This window comes from Sceloporus occidentalis, unplaced genomic scaffold (genome assembly GCF_023333645.1).
Source record: "Sceloporus occidentalis isolate IW3139 unplaced genomic scaffold, rSceOcc1.0.p SCAF_14, whole genome shotgun sequence".
NCBI lineage: Eukaryota > Metazoa > Chordata > Lepidosauria > Squamata > Phrynosomatidae > Sceloporus > Sceloporus occidentalis.
In genome coordinates this window covers 11,248,013-11,265,884 of record NW_028316994.1, presented here as the reverse complement: position 1 = coordinate 11,265,884, position 17,872 = coordinate 11,248,013, and the positions used below count along the sequence as shown (strand labels likewise).

The 17,872-nt window shown below is 38.9% G+C and overlaps 1 pseudogene; it reads left to right on the top strand.

The window, feature by feature from the left end:
• The first annotated feature begins 2,553 nt into the window (after nucleotides 1-2,553).
• On the top strand, nucleotides 2,554-2,982 carry LOC149303922 (ribonuclease pseudogene; annotated as a pseudogene).
• Nucleotides 2,983-17,872: the final 14,890 nt, after the last annotated feature.

Here is a 17,872-nt window from a genome sequence, read left to right as displayed (position 1 = left end):
GGCTCAATCCTACATAATGCTGGGATTTGTAGTTTTGTGAGATATTTACCCGTCTCTTTGGAGAGCTCAGGTTTTACCACGAAATATAAATCCCAGAATTCCATACCATGGACCCATGACAGTTAAAGTGATGTCAAACTGCATTATTTTTGCAGTGCAGACAGAGCCCAAGACACCTTGTGGTCAATAGCCCTGTTGAGGTCTTGCAGACTCAGGGCTGTGCTCCTTTGATTGAGTCTATCCATCTATAATATGGTCTTCTCCTTCTCCAGTGACCTTCTACCTTGACAAGTAGTATGGTGTATTCTAGTGAGTCATATCTTCTCATGATATGTCCAAAGCACGACATTCTCAGTTTAGTTACCTTGACTTCTAGGGGATGTTCAGGCTTGATTTGTTTGATCAAACTTTGATCTGATTGATTTGTTGTTCTTTATTTAGAAAAATATATCTATTTCTCAGAATTTCTCAGGTGCATTCATTAATAATATTTACAAGTGACTGAGTGTTGTAGCTATTGAGGAAAATCAGCCAGTCAAGGAAAAAAACAATTGGTGGGTTTCAAGAAGGGAGGGAAATAAGATTTTTAAAATATGTTTCTATCGGTGTCTTAAAAAATGTATTTGTGGAGTTATTGGAAATGTTTGATGAGATGAATCCTGCACTGAAGAAAATCTACACTGTTCAGGACTTATTCTGCACCACAAAAAATGACACATTTTTCTTTGCACAGAAAAGAGCATCTTCTGGACAGAAAATGATATGGCTTCCTCTGTAGAAAATGCCATTTTTTGCACTTTCTATCAATTTCACACAGACTGAGTTTTGAACTACAACATTTTCTGTGCACAAAACAACATTTTCTGTCTATAATTTTTTGTGTGTGAAGATATATCATTTTAAGAATGGAAAATTAGTGTTTCCTGGAGAGAAAGTGCTGTTTTCTGGGCAAATAAAAATAATACAAAATTACTTCATATATGAATTTTGTAAAGAATAAGTCCTGAAGTGCAGCTTGACTTCAAAAAAACACAGTTTCAAAGACTAATTTCTATAATTACTTGTTCTTTACTTTGCTAATGAAATCAACAAAGGCCCAGGACAGACTGCTCCCAAAGGGTGGGCTGGCAGCGGCTTGTTCCCCTCCGGAGGGACGCCGCAACAACCAAACTGCTTGGTGTCCCTTCGCCCCAAAAAGAACCCGGAAAAACCAGGTCACTGGGCGCATGTCACAAGTGCTGTGCATCACTTACATCAAGATGGCGGTGCCCATGTGGATGGGACGCCACCATTAGGCTGCTGCTGTGCTGTGCTAGGGTTAGGGACTGTGCGGTTGCTGTGTGGACCCTAACCCTAGCATCGGCAGCAGCATGGTGCTTCGGGACCGTCTGTCCCTGGCCAAAGATTTGCATCCTTAGTCTAGAAGAAAATATATGATTGAGAAGGAGAGGAAAGATGACTTTGGAAAGTAAAGAAAGGTGCAGTAGCTCATGCAGAAAGAGTAATGTTGCTCTGGGAGTATAAGTCTTACTTATTTTGCTCTCACATGGAAGACTGAATGGTTCTAAACTTTTTGCCCTGCTGGGTGAGATTAAGAAAGATCTTGCACATTTGTCAATTTGTCATTTCGTCTCACCCTATTTTGTGCAAAACTCCCAGTATTTCTGCAATATGTTGGGGTTTTTTTTAATGTAAAATAAGTTTCTTTCTAAAAATAAAGGCAAAATGAGTTTCCTTCTACAAACTCTGTAACAAACTAATATTTCACCATCAGTCATGAAATGCAACCCCCCCTCAAAAAACCCCCAAACCTCATAGCATCTGGTCTTTTTCTCCAATGTCTGAAGACAGCGTCTCCCAGTGGGGATGAGTAGAACTGCATGTAGTCTTGACACCTCTCAGTAGGGAATGAATTGGTCTGCATTGTAGTTATGATCAAGGGTGAGAGAGGGCCTAGATTAATTCGTATTGGGTGAGATTACATTGATCTCCTTCCAGACCTTTTAAAGTTCTGTTTCATCTGATCCAGTTTGTCCAGGATAGCCAATCCTGAACTAAATGAACCAGTACTCTGACTCTGTACAAGGGAGTAACTTAATATATAAATGTGTAAAGTAAGTAAGCGGGTAGCATCCTGTGTTTTATAGAACTATGTATATTAGTTGCTTCTTAAATAATGAGGGTTTAAAAGTTTTACTTTCATTTATATCCACCCTTTCTTTCCCTGAGTCAAAGAAGGCACACCTGGCTCCTCTTCCCTCCATTTTATCATTGGAACAGGCTCATGAAGTAGGACAAGCAAAGAGAGAGATTGGCCACCCAAGGTGTTTTATGGCCTATAGCTTGGATTTCCTAAATTCCAGTCCAATATTCTACCCACAACACTGCCTTTATTGCTCCAGAAAGCTCCATGGTTTCTCCCATTTCTACTTTATTCTGGCCTTAGACCAGCCACCTTGGTGGATACTAGAACTTACATTTCCAAGGTTTTCTTACCACAGCCTCACATTTCTTGCCTTTGCAGGTACGCATTTGGCACCCAAAGGGCCAGTCATGTCCTCACAGGGCTCTTGCCCTCAAGTGTGTCTTCTCCTGGCTTTCCTCATGGCCACTGCTCTGTTCCCGTGGAGTGAATGCTCGTCTTACAATGACTTCCTGAAAAGGCACTTGGACAACCCTAAGTCTGACTACCAGAATGACCAAACTTACTGCAACCTGATGATGCGTCGCAGGAACCTGAACTGTCAGCGGGGCAACACCTTCATCCATGCAAGTGAACAGCAGCTGACCTCCATATGCAATTCCAGAGGGAAAGTCCTGGATGGGAACCAGACCAGTAAAACCCTCTTCCCCATCACCATCTGCACCCTGAGGAAGGGCCCCAGGAGGCTCTTCTGTAGATACAAAGGGGAGTCTAAAATCAGGAAGATCCGGGTCACCTGTGAGAAAGGCCTTCCTGTCCATTATATTGCCCATACTTAATCCTGGAAGTAAATGTGAAGCTAGAAGAGATGGGTGTGCTGATGTTATCCCACCTTCCCTTCACTCTTTCTCCAGATGTGCTTCTTTCTCACACAGAGCTTGTTGCATTTCAGTAGTAGCTGCTTTCTCCAGCTCAGAGTACAACTTTGGTATGTCTTGCTGAATGCAGATACTAGTTTAGTGTTAAAATGATAGTGCCAATGGCTTTTTAGAATTAAAAAAATATGTCTGTTTAACCCAGCATGCAGTTTCCTGGCCAGTTTCTGTTACACAATAAATCCAACTATTAACAACCCACTTCATTTTTCTTTGCTTGTACTTTGCTGCCACCATGTGTTCCTTGTGAATTATGGCACACTTTTCTCTCTTCTACAGATGGAAAGAATATTTGAAAATATTTTTAAAACAGTAAACAAACAAACAAAAAGTTTGGGTTTTTCCTGTATGTCAGGAAATCTTGATGGGAAGAATTTGGGATTGTTAAGCATCTTTGCAGGTCAAGGCTTATTCTGCACAAAAGCCGCACATGGTCCCTTTGCACAGAAAGCAGCATTTTCTGTACAGGAATCTGCTTCATCAGCACAGAAAATAATATTTTCTACACAGAAATATTTTATGGACAGAAAGTCTGCTTTATGTGCAAACAACCACACACAAACTTTGCACAGAATAAGTCTGAGATTGCAAATGGGTGTCAAAAACTGTGTGGTTTTCAAAGATCCTTGGAACCAGAAAAAAACTTGTGAAAATTACTTGTTGCTTCCTTTGAGAAGAAAAAGAGTGAAAAATCTTACCTTTGTTCACTATGAAACATATTAAAACTGAGGCTGGTCTTGTTCAAAAACTTCAACATTCAGATTAATGGTGCATTACTGATGGTCAGAATGACCCCCTGGTCTAATCTATGACATCCCTCCCAATTTACACACCCCACCATGATACTATATTGATAGCCGCCATGACCTGCCTGGATGTCATCTGTACAGACAGCTGGTGATTTCACTTGACTCCCTGCTGCCAATCACCTGTCTTCCTTCTAGTCAAGCCTTTTGCTGCTGATTTCGTCTGGGTCAGGAGTCTTCCAATAATGCCCTGACATCTGGTCTCAGAGGGATCTATGACTCCTGCCCTTTGAACACTAGTGTTGGTGGTGTTGGCAAATGCAAAAGTGCAACTTTCAACTGCTGAGATGGTGGAGGAGGCAGGGTATGTGTTAGGGATATAAACCATTTTTCACATTTCCTTCATCATCCTTGATGGGATGTCCCAATGTGAAAACACTGAGATTTGTTCTTGTTGTGTGGCCTCAAGTCATTTCTGACATATGGTGACTATCCTGGGGTTTTCTTGGCAAGATTGATCAGAGGAGGTTTTCTGTTGTCTTCCTCTGAGGCTTAGAGAATGTGACTTGCCCAAGGTCACCCAGTCTAGTCTCCAGAGTTATAAACCAATATTCAAACCACTACACCATGCTGGCTCTCTACACACTGAGATACCTTATCAAAAACCAAATGGTCAGCTTCTGAGAGATTCCAGTTTCTTTTTCTGTGGCAATAGTGAAAAATGTTTAGTGAAAACCATTGTACAAGACATCATTTTGTGCAAAATTTTGTGTTTGATGCAAAGAGTAATATTTTTTGTAAAAAGCACCACATGTTCAGCAGAGCACTACCACCATTTACACAAAACTAGGTGCTGTGGCCATGCTGACTGGGCATGATTCAAGCCATACCTTTACTTCCCATTCTCCCCAGAGCACAGGTAACACTCTTTTCCCCATTAGACCAAGTAGAGTCTCCAGACACTGAAGCTAGTCATTGTGGAATATTAACATTCAGTTAGGCTGCATCTGCACTGCAGAATTAATGCAGTTTGACACTGTTTTAACTGCCATCATGGCTTTGCCAACTGCCAATACTATTGAAGTCTGGAAATTTTAGCTTATTTTTTGCACCAGAGCTGTCTGATAAAGAAGACTAAATATATCACAGAACTAAAAATCCTAGAAATTCAATAGCATTGTGCCACGGCAGTGAAAGTGGTATAAAACTGCATTATTACTGCAGTGCAGATGCAGTCTTAGTAAAAGTGTTTCCTTCTGTTGTGAGGTATATTGGAAGCCAGTGCAGTTCAGATTTCCTGATAAAGAGGAGGAGCATAAGTTTGTGATTATTCATCACAAATGCTAAAATTCTCTGAAGGAAAGCTATATTTTCTGTTCCAGGAAATTGATTCCTGGACATTATTTCCTCTCAAGTGTTTTAAAAAATGCTCGGTTGACTTGGGGTACATCTACACTGTAGAAATAATGCAATTTGACACCACTTTAAAGGCTGTAGTGCCATCATATGGAATCCTGAGGCTTGTAGTTCTGAAAGGTCTTTAGTCTTCTTTGCCAAAGAGGGCTGGTGCCTCAAAAAACTGACAAATCACTGGATTTGGTAGAGTGGAACCATGGTATTTAAAGTAGTTCAAACTGTATTATGTCTATAGTGTAGATGCAAACTCAGTCATGAAAACAGCTTCACCACCTGACACCCAGCTTTATTTTATCGCCATGCATGTTATAATTTCTTTGGCGAGAAGCAAATGCAATATTTTCAGGTGTCATTATCTATGTTTACTGTATCAGCCATAGGCCTTGCAAAATTACAAGTTACAACAGGTTAATCAACAGAACTGAGAAAGCAGAGTAGATGTCTATCATCCATGCTATTGCCAAGAGCCAAATACTGTAATTAACCGTGTCCTATCAACCTTTAGTAGCAGTCAGAGCATCTCTGCCGAAAGAGTTCTTCCTGTTTCATCTGAACTATTCAGTCTGCAAGATCCATTAGGACAAATACATGGAGCAAGAAGATGCTGTCTTATTGATCATCAGCTTATTGATCCATGCATTAAAGTTAAGTTAATATACCTGACTAAATAACTTCTATCTCCCACTCCAAAGCTGCAGGAAATGTCGTTCCCCCATGCTTTGAACCACTGACAGATGGATCTCCTTTTTCTCATGCAGCTGGCGCCTGGTACAATTGGTGGGGGATTTAAGGACAGGGCAATGGCATCAAAATCAAGACTACGTAATGGGTGTGAATAAAGAACAGTATTTCCCCCCTTAATCCTGAACTGTGAATAGTCTTACGAGTTTATCGCATGGATATTTAAATCAGTTTATCTCAATCTGGTTTAATCCTTAATTTGGGTGGCATCTTGATATTATCACAAGGTTTTTGGCTCCAATTTTGTCACCCAAATATATTCCGGGTCCATCATTGCTTCCAGACCCACTTCTTGTAGCGCTTTATAGGAGTTTTTTGGCTTGAAAAAATGGCCACTGGAGCACTCCTGGAAGCTTGGAAGAATTAGGGTGGGATGAGGACTGGGAGAATATGTTTTGCTCCTGAAACAAACAGAAATTACTCAAACTGATAAATTAACAAACAAGACAAACAGAAAATTAACCTAGGATATTAAGCTGAACAAATGGAAATTAAAAGACTAATTGAGCCTAGATGACAATCCAGTGCGTTGAACTATAACATAATGGGAAGAAATGCCCAGAAGAGAAATAATAATAATAATAATAATAATAATAATAATAATAATAATAATAATTCTTTATTTATATAGCGCTGTAGATTTATACAGTGCTGTACATATAAACAATAAAATCAATAAAAATTAAACCTGCCAATGGAATACATTCTACAAAATACATATAAAACAATAGATAATAATACAAGATAGAATTAGATAAAAAGCAGACAACAAAATTAAGAGATCAAATCAAATCAAATATGAGATCTCAGATAACAATTGGATAAATTTGTTTTGGACATAGATTCCCAGAGAAATATGAAAATCCCTGAAAGTATTGCTGACTCCTCATGCATCAGAAATATGTGACCCTGTCTCCAGTAGTTATCACCACTACCACCACCACCATCATCACCACCATCCTGATCTGGATCTGGCCCAAGAAAGAGGGAGGTAACCCCCTATCAGAGCTTGCCACACTTCTATAGGGAGAAGGATGACAAAAGTCCCAACTTGCATAGCTTACACAAAGCCACCGATTACACTTGGCATTTAATTATATGGTTTGTTACTGGTAAATCACTTCTCCCAAGGCAGGTTCACTTCAGTCTTAAGAAACACAGCTTTTATCCCACTGTCTCAAGGAGAACCAGCAGAGCACAATCCCTCCAGTCTATTTAACACAAGCTCAGTCCATCGACTGAGCAGCTGGAACATAAAGAGACTGCCAGGTGGTACTAACATCCAAGCCATTTCCCTACTTTCTCTTGTATAGTCCTTTCCTTTGAAAGACAGCTCTTTTTAACTTACTCTGGCGCAGTACAGACTATCCAAAAAGGGTGGCCTCCTGACGCCTATTTTTCCTTGACTTTCACTAATTACTTGCTTACTATTAGAAATAGTTGGAAGCAAGTCTGTGCTCCTGGGTCCAACTTGGAAATGTTATATGTCTCAGTTCCAGATACAGGAGTTGTCTTAATAGCATTATAAAATGAGGATTCAATAAGATCCCTGGAATTCCTTTCTAGACCCCTCATAAAGTTTGGTGGGGATGTAGGGGGGGCACTATGTATATACGGATGTATTTTAACTTGTTGTACACTGCTTTGATTGCCTGGAAAAAAGCGGGATAGAAATTTAAAAAATATTTTATTATTTATTATGAAACTGTGAATTTCCTGGGAGCGCTGATTAGACCAGGACTAAATTAAGAAACATCAATGCAGGGAAAGGAAATATGAAAAGATTAGAAGGAGAAGGGAACAAAACTAGCTGCAAACAGAAAGCTGTGCAAAGACTTGTGAGCTTATTCTTTTCTCTGGAAGGAAAACATGATTAACTGAACTGAGAAGCAGGATAATTTGGATATAAAAGGAAGCAGGAATATAGGACACTGACTTTTATAGCCATTAATGAACAGCGGGTATAGTAAAATGCAAAATAGGACAGGAGTTCTAGGTTGCAAAATGTTGGGTAAGCATTCCAATCCTTAATGGCTTAATTGACTGTTAAGAATATGTTCGTAGTCCGTGGCAGTGACTCATGAGTGGAGCATTTACCATCCAGGACTCTGAAGCAGCCAAGCCATTATCTTCCTTGAGCAAACTGGGAATATCAACTCAGCAATCTAAGAGACATTGACAAATCCTAGAGTTACCACCCTTTGCACATGGTGGAGTTGTTCCTGGGAACACAATAGAGATCAGCAAGTGCAAAGAGCTGGTTGTGAGCCCCGCCTGAGATCCTTAATCCTTGATTAGTCAATCATTTGAAATAAAATGTGGATTCCAGGCTCATGTCTAAAAAAATAGCTTATATATAGATGTGCCCTTATACTCGCTAACACAGAGAATACAACAAATGCCACAACATATGAAAATTGCAACAAATCTTCAAAATATGAAAGGTTCAACCCAGCACTTAGTTATACTTTATTAGATGCACCAGAACTTAGATGAGGGTGACCATTTTAATTCATGAAAGAATGAATGGAAGAATAGATTGAAGATTCAGGTGCACATAATTCCTGTTCCAATAAGAGATATGATCAGAAAGCCAGGATACTGTAGACTGGGGCTGAGACTGGAAGAGATCTATGATCCCATGGGCCCATAGAAACTGGGTGATCTGAATCTAGGTTTCCTGTATGATCTAGGATTATTAAAAGTGGTGAGACAGAGAATCATATACACTACTAAAAGTAACAAATACATATATGAGAGTCAGCATGGCATAGTGGTTTGAGCACTGGACTATGACTCTGGGGGCTAGGGTTTGAATCCTAGCTCAGCCATGGAAACTGAATGGGTGACTTTGGGGAACTCACTCTCTATAAGCCTCAGAGGATGGCAATGGCAAACCCCTCTGAAGAAACATGCCAAGAAAACCCTGTGATAGTTTGCCTAAGGGTTGCCATAAATTGAAAAAATGACTTAACGGCACAGAACACACACACACACGTGTGTCTATTTATGTTGATAGTCTCAGCTAAATAAGGATCATAGATGGGGCAAAAAAGCTGATTCTGTATAGTAGTTATAGAAAACATTATCTCAGCAATTTTCAATAGTGTTTCATCACCAAGAGAAAAGTTATGTGTTTAGGAGGCAGAAAATATGGTCCTCCTTTGATAACTTACCAGTAAATATATACAATCTGAATTTTTTTTGATTTACATGGAAGTACTTAATTTTAATATATTACATATATAAGGCAGGCATCACAGAATGCCCTCCTGAACACTTTCCATTTCATTTCTCTGGCATTTGGCTCAGAATCTCAGAATATTCCTCTATTTATTCTTTTAAGCTTTATGTTTCTGTTGGCCGTTATTATATGTTCAGTGCTTTTATGAAACATGTTTTAATGAAAACTCTTGCTTTGGGTTTACACCTAATATAAACAGAGAGAAAAAAACCCCAAAATATAAACAAAATCAGGAAAAAATATGAAAATTTAATGACCAGTATGCAAGCTTACATGGTACAGTGGTTTGAGAGTTGGACTAGGACTCTAAAGGTTCATCTGCATGGTAGAAAGAATGTAGTTTGACACCACTTTAACTGCCATGGCTCCACCCTAGATAACTTTATTCATTCATTTATTTAGAGTGTTTATACACCGTTCTTGAGCCACAAAGGTTCTCAGAGCGATTTCCAGATTGCTAATTTGACAGCTCCCTGCCCTTAGGTTTACAATCTTAAAAATATTACAAAAGGAGAAGGGATTGGCAGTGAGGAAGGGGAGTAAGTCCAGCAAATACTGCCTGACTCCTAGGATTTGTAGCTATGTGACCACTCTTCAGCAGACAAGGCTAAGGCTCTTGTAAAACTACAAATCCCAGGATTCCATAGGATGGAGCGACAGAACTTCAACTGGTGTCAAACTGTGTTATTTCTAAAGTGTAAATGTGTCCCAGGATACCAGTTTGAATCCCCACTCAGCCATGGAAATTCACTGATTTTATTGATTTTGTTACATGCTCTTAGTGTCAAAGGAAGGCAATGGCAAAACTTTTCAGGGTAAATCTTGCCAAGAAAACCTTAGGAGAGGGTCTCTGTAAGTGACAGTTGACTTGAAGGCACACAACAATGACAACAGCAATAACAACAATGGACAAATATAAACCCAAGGGAAGGAGAGAAGAGTTATGCATGTTTTCAACTTAATTAAAAATATCAGAAAACCATGGGGTGGACATCCTTTGTGTATTCCTCAGAATCATCACAACTACTCATGCTTCTTAAAAATGACTCTTTTTGTTCTGGATGCTAACAAAACTTACCAGTAGCCTAGGAAGACCTTTCACTAAAGCAGTCAACCCTTAGAAACTTCTTGGCATAGCTTTCCTGCCACCTTTGCCCCTATGTCCTTTGCACAAAGACAAAGGAAACCTCTTCAACAATCAACTTAGATCCTGGAAGCTTCCAAAGAAATAATTTTATTTATTATTTCATTTAATTCTTTATTAAATTTATACCTTACCTGTCTCCCATACAATGGCACATAGGGAAGCTAACAATAAAACAAATAAAACAAATACAGTGTAAAAATATACAACATCTTAATTAATGTGACTTTAAAAACAATTTTTAAAAAATCGGTTAAAATATTTAATGGATCATCAATTTCCAAATGCTACCCGAAGTATATTTGTTAAATACAACCAACAAAATATTAGACATAGAAGCAAAAAAGCATTGGAAAACAATACTATATATGGTCACCTCTGCAAGAACTTTTATTACACAAAAATGGAAAACAAAAGAACTACTAGCAATAGAGAATTGGCTGATAAAAACTCTAGATAATATAGAACTAGACAGATTAACAAACTTGATAGAAGGAAAGTCTACTAAAACAACAAACTCAGATTGGGAGAAAATAAACATCTACTGTAAAAAGCAATGGTCATAATTATATCCTCAATGTTTATAAAGCCCTGAAACAGTTTAGAATTACTACAAGCAAAGAAAGACTGAAGTCACACCAAAAAAATTTACTGTAAGAGGGAGCTGTTTATTTTATTTCATAAAATTCTTTACTCAGAAACCAAGTAGATCAACTGGAAGTTCAGATATATTTCATTTTGCTGTTGAAATATTCGTAATGAAGAAGAAATGTTGTCTTTGAAGTGTATATTTTGTAAATATGGAAAATTAATAAATATTAATATATTAAAAAATCAATGGATCACTCAATAATTGTACAGAAGCCAGATGACTTCTGTTTCCTTGAGGGTCAGACAAGTTGTTATGGGGAAACGTTGCCCCTCGGATTCAGACTGTATATACTCAACTATACGTCAACCTCATGTATAAGTCGAGGGTAGGTTTCGGGGCCAAAATTATGTATTTTGATATGACCTGTGGATAAGTCGAGGGTAAAACTTAGGGGCAATGTAACAAAGGACCTAAAGGATGAAGGCAAGGAAAATAATGCCAAAAAACCCTACAAAATACCAGCAGACATAACTGTTTGTGGTCATACTAAAGGCTGGATGGATGAGAGAGTAACAGGGGGACAGTGTTACCAGGATGTATTCTATTCTTGTCTTTCACCAGGGGATGATTCCTTCTTTTGTAAGAGCTAAAGTACAGTACTTTCATTGACCCGTGGATAAGTCGACTCAGGTTTTTGGGTCAATTTTTAAACTAAAATTTCTAGACTTATACATGAGTATATACAGTATATTTTTCCTCCAGTGATGAGGTTTCCACCAAGATGTGTGGATCAGCAATCAGACTTCCAAAGTAAGCTTGTGATGACCAATGACAAAGCAAAGGATCAATAAATAAAGTTAAGGACATGTGGGATACCATGTGCTGTGACAAACAGACACCTTTTTGTTTGTCACCACTTGAGGAAGCATTGTTTCAAAATCAATACTATATAGGTCATCTAATTTGAATTTCACTTAGTCCAGGTAGGTTATAAATATGCAAATGCCGGTGCCTTAACCATTGTGACATGGCTTGGCAGGTGCTCTGTTTTGGATATTTCTAATATGGGGAGGGAAGGAGAGATTGGATTGGATACAAGTGTAAGTAGGGATGTAGGTCACTTCTTTCATTGTTGCATGTAAGGATAAATAATCTCAGAGGTTCTCTTCCCTATAGACAAGGTTTCCCGGCTTTTGCACATTTAGGATGAGTTTTTACAATTGGAGCCTTTTTGTGAAAATTAGAAATATTGGCTGAGATCTTGCATAAAAGACATAGCTATGATGTCATAGCTACACTTCAATTGAAACTGACCCTGAAATCCACCTTAAAAGCCAATCAGCTTTCACCAGGATTGCAAATAAAAATACAAAGCATTTATGATATCCTAAGTCCATACCCTAGAGTATGGACCATAGAGTATGGTCATAAGGTACCCATAGCATATGGGTCATTTGTGTTATGGAGAGTGTTTTCAATTCCAGTGATATCTTTTGAAGGCCCCTGAAGAAGGCTGTTTCTCATTGAGGCTGAAATGTATTGAGTATTTTAAAATCACTGAATAAACTGTTGACCGTCTCAGAGCACATGGAGCTTGTCTCCTCACTGTGTTCCACACCATCCTGCAGCCACCAATTTGTCAGCAGCATAGACCTCCACCACGCTGGCTTTTAAGGTGGGATTTAGGGTCATTTATGGTTATGGCAATACTGTCACGACTGCAAATGAATCTACAAAACTACGTTTAGCTTGGGACATCATAATTGACTAATAGGATGCCAGCCATTGATTTGTAGAACCAGGAGGAGGGGGGATGTGCATGCATGCAAAATACACTTTATTCTGTGCAAAGCCATACATTTTACTCAAAAAGCAATGTTTTGGTATTATGGAAATTTTTCTGAAAGTGACCCAAATTACAAAAAAATAAACAAACGTATCAACTCATGGCACTTGACTATTTCTTTTTTGGATGGGATATCTTGATGTTTTGACGCACACTTTCTTATCACAAATAGTAAAAAATCCACTTGTGGGAAACTATGTGCTGTGACAAATAGACATCTTTTACCACCTGAGGTAGCATTCCTTCAAAATCAATACTATGAAGTCCAACAAGTTTGAATCTTCCTGAGTCCAGGAAGGTTACAAATATGCAAATGTTAGCGCCTCAAGCATTGTGACATTGCCGGGCAGGTGCATGGTTTGGACATTTCTATTATAAGAAGTGAGAGAAAGGTTGGACTTGGTACAAGTGTATATGGGGATATAGATCTCTTCACTTTTTTCATTGTTGCATACAAGGACAAATAAGTTTAGAAGTCTTCTTCCCTGTGGAAAATTTTGCAAATTTTTGATGGGGTTTTGAGTGTTGAGACTTTTTGTGAAAATTTCCTCTATCAGAAACGTTGGCAAAGATCCTGCACCAAACAAATAGCCCACCCTAAAAGCCAATCAGCTTTTGCCATGATTGCAAATGAGAATACAAAGCCCTTATGATGTCCTAACGCTAACCGAGGACATCATAACTGATGCCTAGCATTGGTTATTGTGTTAAATGAAAATGTGTGGAAACGCTGGTTGCTCTCTCTGTCTGCACAAAAATGTCCTTCTGTGGAAAGCTGCAGTTCCCCCACAAAAAAACCAATGTCCATTAAATTCTTGTGGGAAAAGACCCAAAATGCTGCTTCCCCAACAAGTTATGGCACTTGACCATTTTTTTTTTTTGGATGGGATGTCTTGATGTGTTGAGACACTTTCTTATCACAGACAATACAAATTGTGAGTGGCTTTTACATCCTTTGAGACGTGACTTGGCCTCAGTGATGTCACAGTGTACTTATTATAAACCCATCATAGCTCCTTGACCACAAGAAGAGAATCTAGTTTCTTGACCACAAGAAAGAAGAGGGTGTGGAGAATCCTGTTGGCTTCAATCTCTTCATCCCATTCCTGTCCCCAGCCTTTCCATGTTCTTGTTGTACCAAAGAAAGAAACTGGATCCTCTTCTTGTGGTCATGGCAATCAAGCAAGATGGACAACGATTTAAGTTTTGCTTTCTTCCATATTCAAAGTTTTGCAGATTTTCATACATTCTGATTAACAAAATTTCTGTTCTAGTCTCCTCCATTCCATGTATGAAATTCAACTAGAATGAGAGTGGAAACTTATAAGAACATTGGCAATGGGACACAGTCCTCTACTATACTGGAAGGTAGTAAACCAGTTTAAGAGTAGAGGACAGACTGTGAGGAAGACACTGCTTTGTCCTCCGAGAGAGAAAGGAATGGATGGGAGGCTCAAGACCAACACCTGGAGAGTTTTTCTCATGAACTGGTTGCTTCAATCTGCCTATTTAAAACACGAATAATAACACTAATAATTTAAACAGTATAAAAGCACATTAAAAATGGAACAATGAAATTACAAAAGTTTTAAACCAAGTACATGTTCAGATTTGGAACAAAGTATTAGACTCTAATGACTTTGCTAAAAGGCTGTGGTTTCTTAAACAAAATATTTTTTTCAACATTTGAAAATAGCATATAAATATAAATACACAAACATAAACACATATTGAGAGCCCCAGATTCCCCTTACTTTCCTGCGCCCTTAAAAATAAAACCTTCCCGCTTCTCTCTAACTATAAAATAAACATATTTTAAAGTTTCTCTTCATTTACTTTTTACTATTGCTTATTCATCCTATCTAATCTTGCCACCAAAGAGCAGCATTTCTGCCTTGAAGAAAAAAATAACTAAAATTAATTCTACTTTCTAAGCATCAAACCCTACAATACTGATATTCCCTTCTTATTTCTTTTACAAATTCTATAAAAGATAACATTTCCTATTTGTTTTACAAATTCTATAACAAGCTTTCTGTGGTTTTTTAAAAAAGACTCTGTTGAGTTCCTTTTTTTACTAAATAAATTATTTTATTTAACTGCGCCAATTTCGTTACCTTCTCCATCAATTTAATACATGTCAATATTCTATCAATGTTCCACTATCTTGCAAAAACCAATTATCAAATTCCTATGTTCTGCTTCACTTTTATCAAATTAATTTTATTTAATAAACGTAATTTGGTTCTTAAGACTAAATTAAAAGGCCATATTTTAATTTGGCTCTAGAATGAAGTCCACATGGGTGACCATCAGGTCTTCAAAGAGGATCCTTCCACAATTGAGGTGTCACTGCAAACATGTTTGGGGAGAGGTTCTCCTTCATGTGTTGAGGCCCAGGACTGTTTATGGCTTTAAATGTCATCACCAGCCTTTAAATTCAGACTGGAGAAGTACTGGAAATAAAAGTGTTTCCTTCAAAACTCATGCCTTATGGCTGGTATTGCACTTTATAAAATTGCTGGTTCACTTGGAATAAATTTTGATCTTGGAGCTAAAGGTTTGCGGACGGAGCAGTATCTTCCACAATGATAACACTAGCAACTGATGAGCAAATATCATAGAATCATAGAATCATAGAGTTGGAAGAGACCACAAGGGCCATCCAGTCCAACCCCATTGTGCCATGCAGGAAATCACAATCAAAGCATCCCCGACAGATGGCCATCCAGCCTCTGCTTGAAGACCTCCAAGGAAGGAGACTCCACTACACTCCGAGGGAGTTTGTTCCACTGTCGAACAGCCCTTACTGTCAGGAAGTTCCTCCTAATGTTGAGGTGGAATCTCTGTTCCTGCAGTTTGCATCCATTGCTTCAGGTCCTAGTCTCTGGAGCAGCAGAAACAAGCTTTCTCCCTCCTCAATATGACATTCCTTCAAATATTTGAACAGGGCTCTCATATCACCTCTTAATCTTCTCTTCTCCAGGCTAAACATCCCCAGCTCCCTAAGTCGTTCCTCATAGGGCAAGGTTTCAGACCTTTCACCATTTTAGTCGCCCTCCTTTGGACACGCTCCAGTTTCTCAATGTCCTTTTTGAATTGTGGTGCCCAGAACTGGACGCAATATTCCAGGTGGGGCCTGACCAGAGCAGAATATAGTGGCACAATGACTTCCCTTGATCTAGACACTATACTTCTATTGATGCAGCCTAAAATCGCATTGGCCTTGTTAGCTGCTGCATCACACTGTTGACTCATGTTCAACTTGTGGTCTACTTGGACTCCTAGATCCCTTTCACACATAGTTTCATTCAGCCAGGTGTCCTCCATCCTATATCATAAGAGAGAGAAAAGTACAAGCAAAACAGGACTTGGGTTTCTCGAAAATGTGCGGTAATATATGATAAACAAGGATATGGCATGTATTTCTGTGGTACATGACAAAATAAAATACTCATCTCAACTATGACACACTGGCCAGTGGAAAACAAGCTCCATGAGCTCTTTGAGTTCATACTCAAAGATTGAGAAACAGGGAGGTACCTGGCAGCAACAGGGAAGCATTTCGGAGAATTCAGAATGCACTGGTGGATAGATTGACCAATTTACATAGCTTTGTTTCACTTAAAGAACCTTCTGGGAAGTTCAGGAGTCTGGCATTTCCTGTAGAAAATCCCATCCCAATTTTCCCATGAGATAGTTTGGTGACACCCTTCTACTGGGATTTCTGTATATAAGGCAACCATGGCTAAAGGAGACTCAAAGAGATACAGAGACATTTGCATCTATCCTTTGGGAGACAACATCAACATTATATCAGGTAAGAGGGATATCTAGGTATGCTTTGGTAGGAACTAATCTCTAGTGTTTAAGTGAGAGAGTTGAACTGGGAGATGATGTTGGTTAAGGCATCAGAACAACTGTGTTTGGGGGACCTCTGAGGGATTTCTAGTATAGCAGCAGTGGTGAACCTGGGACTTCAAAATGTTGTTGGTAGCATCTTCCATCATCCCTGTTTGTTCGTTAGGTTGGCTCACTGCAAGTAAATTCTGGGAACTGTATTTTTGTGCACCAGAGCTCTCTGATAGAGAAGCCTAAATGTCTCACAAAGCTACAGTTAACAGAATTCCCTAGCATGGAGCCAGGGCAGTTAGTGGCGTCAAACTGGATTATTTCTGCAGTGCAAATTAGACCATAAATGAAAGCTTGCTCTTTTTTTTGAACTCTTATTTTAATTAATCAAAGGCTCTCCGTGTAACATGTAATTGACATGTAACTGAACAGAACAATATTAGATCAAGAACAAAGTCTAAGACAATGTAAAAGTAGAAAGGGGGTGAGGTGGGGTGGGCTGACAACAGGCTCATTATAAAAGACCCTTCCTTAATAGATACCCAGAAGACCTTCTGTCTTGTCCTGCAGCAATTAAAATAATGTTATACATTTGGACCTCTGTATCCACAGATTCTACTTCTGGCATGACTGAGGCGCCATTGCCTAATGTATGATGGGCACTGATCTGCATTGGTATATCCCCAATGCGCATTTGGGCACCTGCTAGGAAGTGCAAGTGCACAACATGAGTGCTTGATGCACATCAAAAATGCCCAATGTGCATTAAATATACCCAAAGCACATTGGAGCACTCTTGCTGGTCCCAAGATGCACATCTTAACAATTCACTGCCATGGTTTTGTTGCATTTCTGCAATGTAGCTATAGATTCACACAATTTCAAAGTGTATACTATGATGTAGGACCCCAGCCAAAGAAAATAAAATATAGCACTAGATGCTTGCAACTGTGGATAGCTGCGGCAAATCAACAATCACATACAGTCTAATCTAGGCATAATGTGTGGGATAATACCAAAGAAATCAGATATTCTCTGGCTGTGCTGAGACTGAGAGAATGTGCCCCTGAGAGCTTGTAAAGAGAAATTCATTCAATCTCCCAACTGTTCCAAGAAGACTAGCTTTCTCTCCTGACAAACTGTTCCTTTTATACATCTCTGCTTTTTTTTTTTTTTGCCTCCCAGGTATCTCTTTTACCAGGCAGACCTGAAC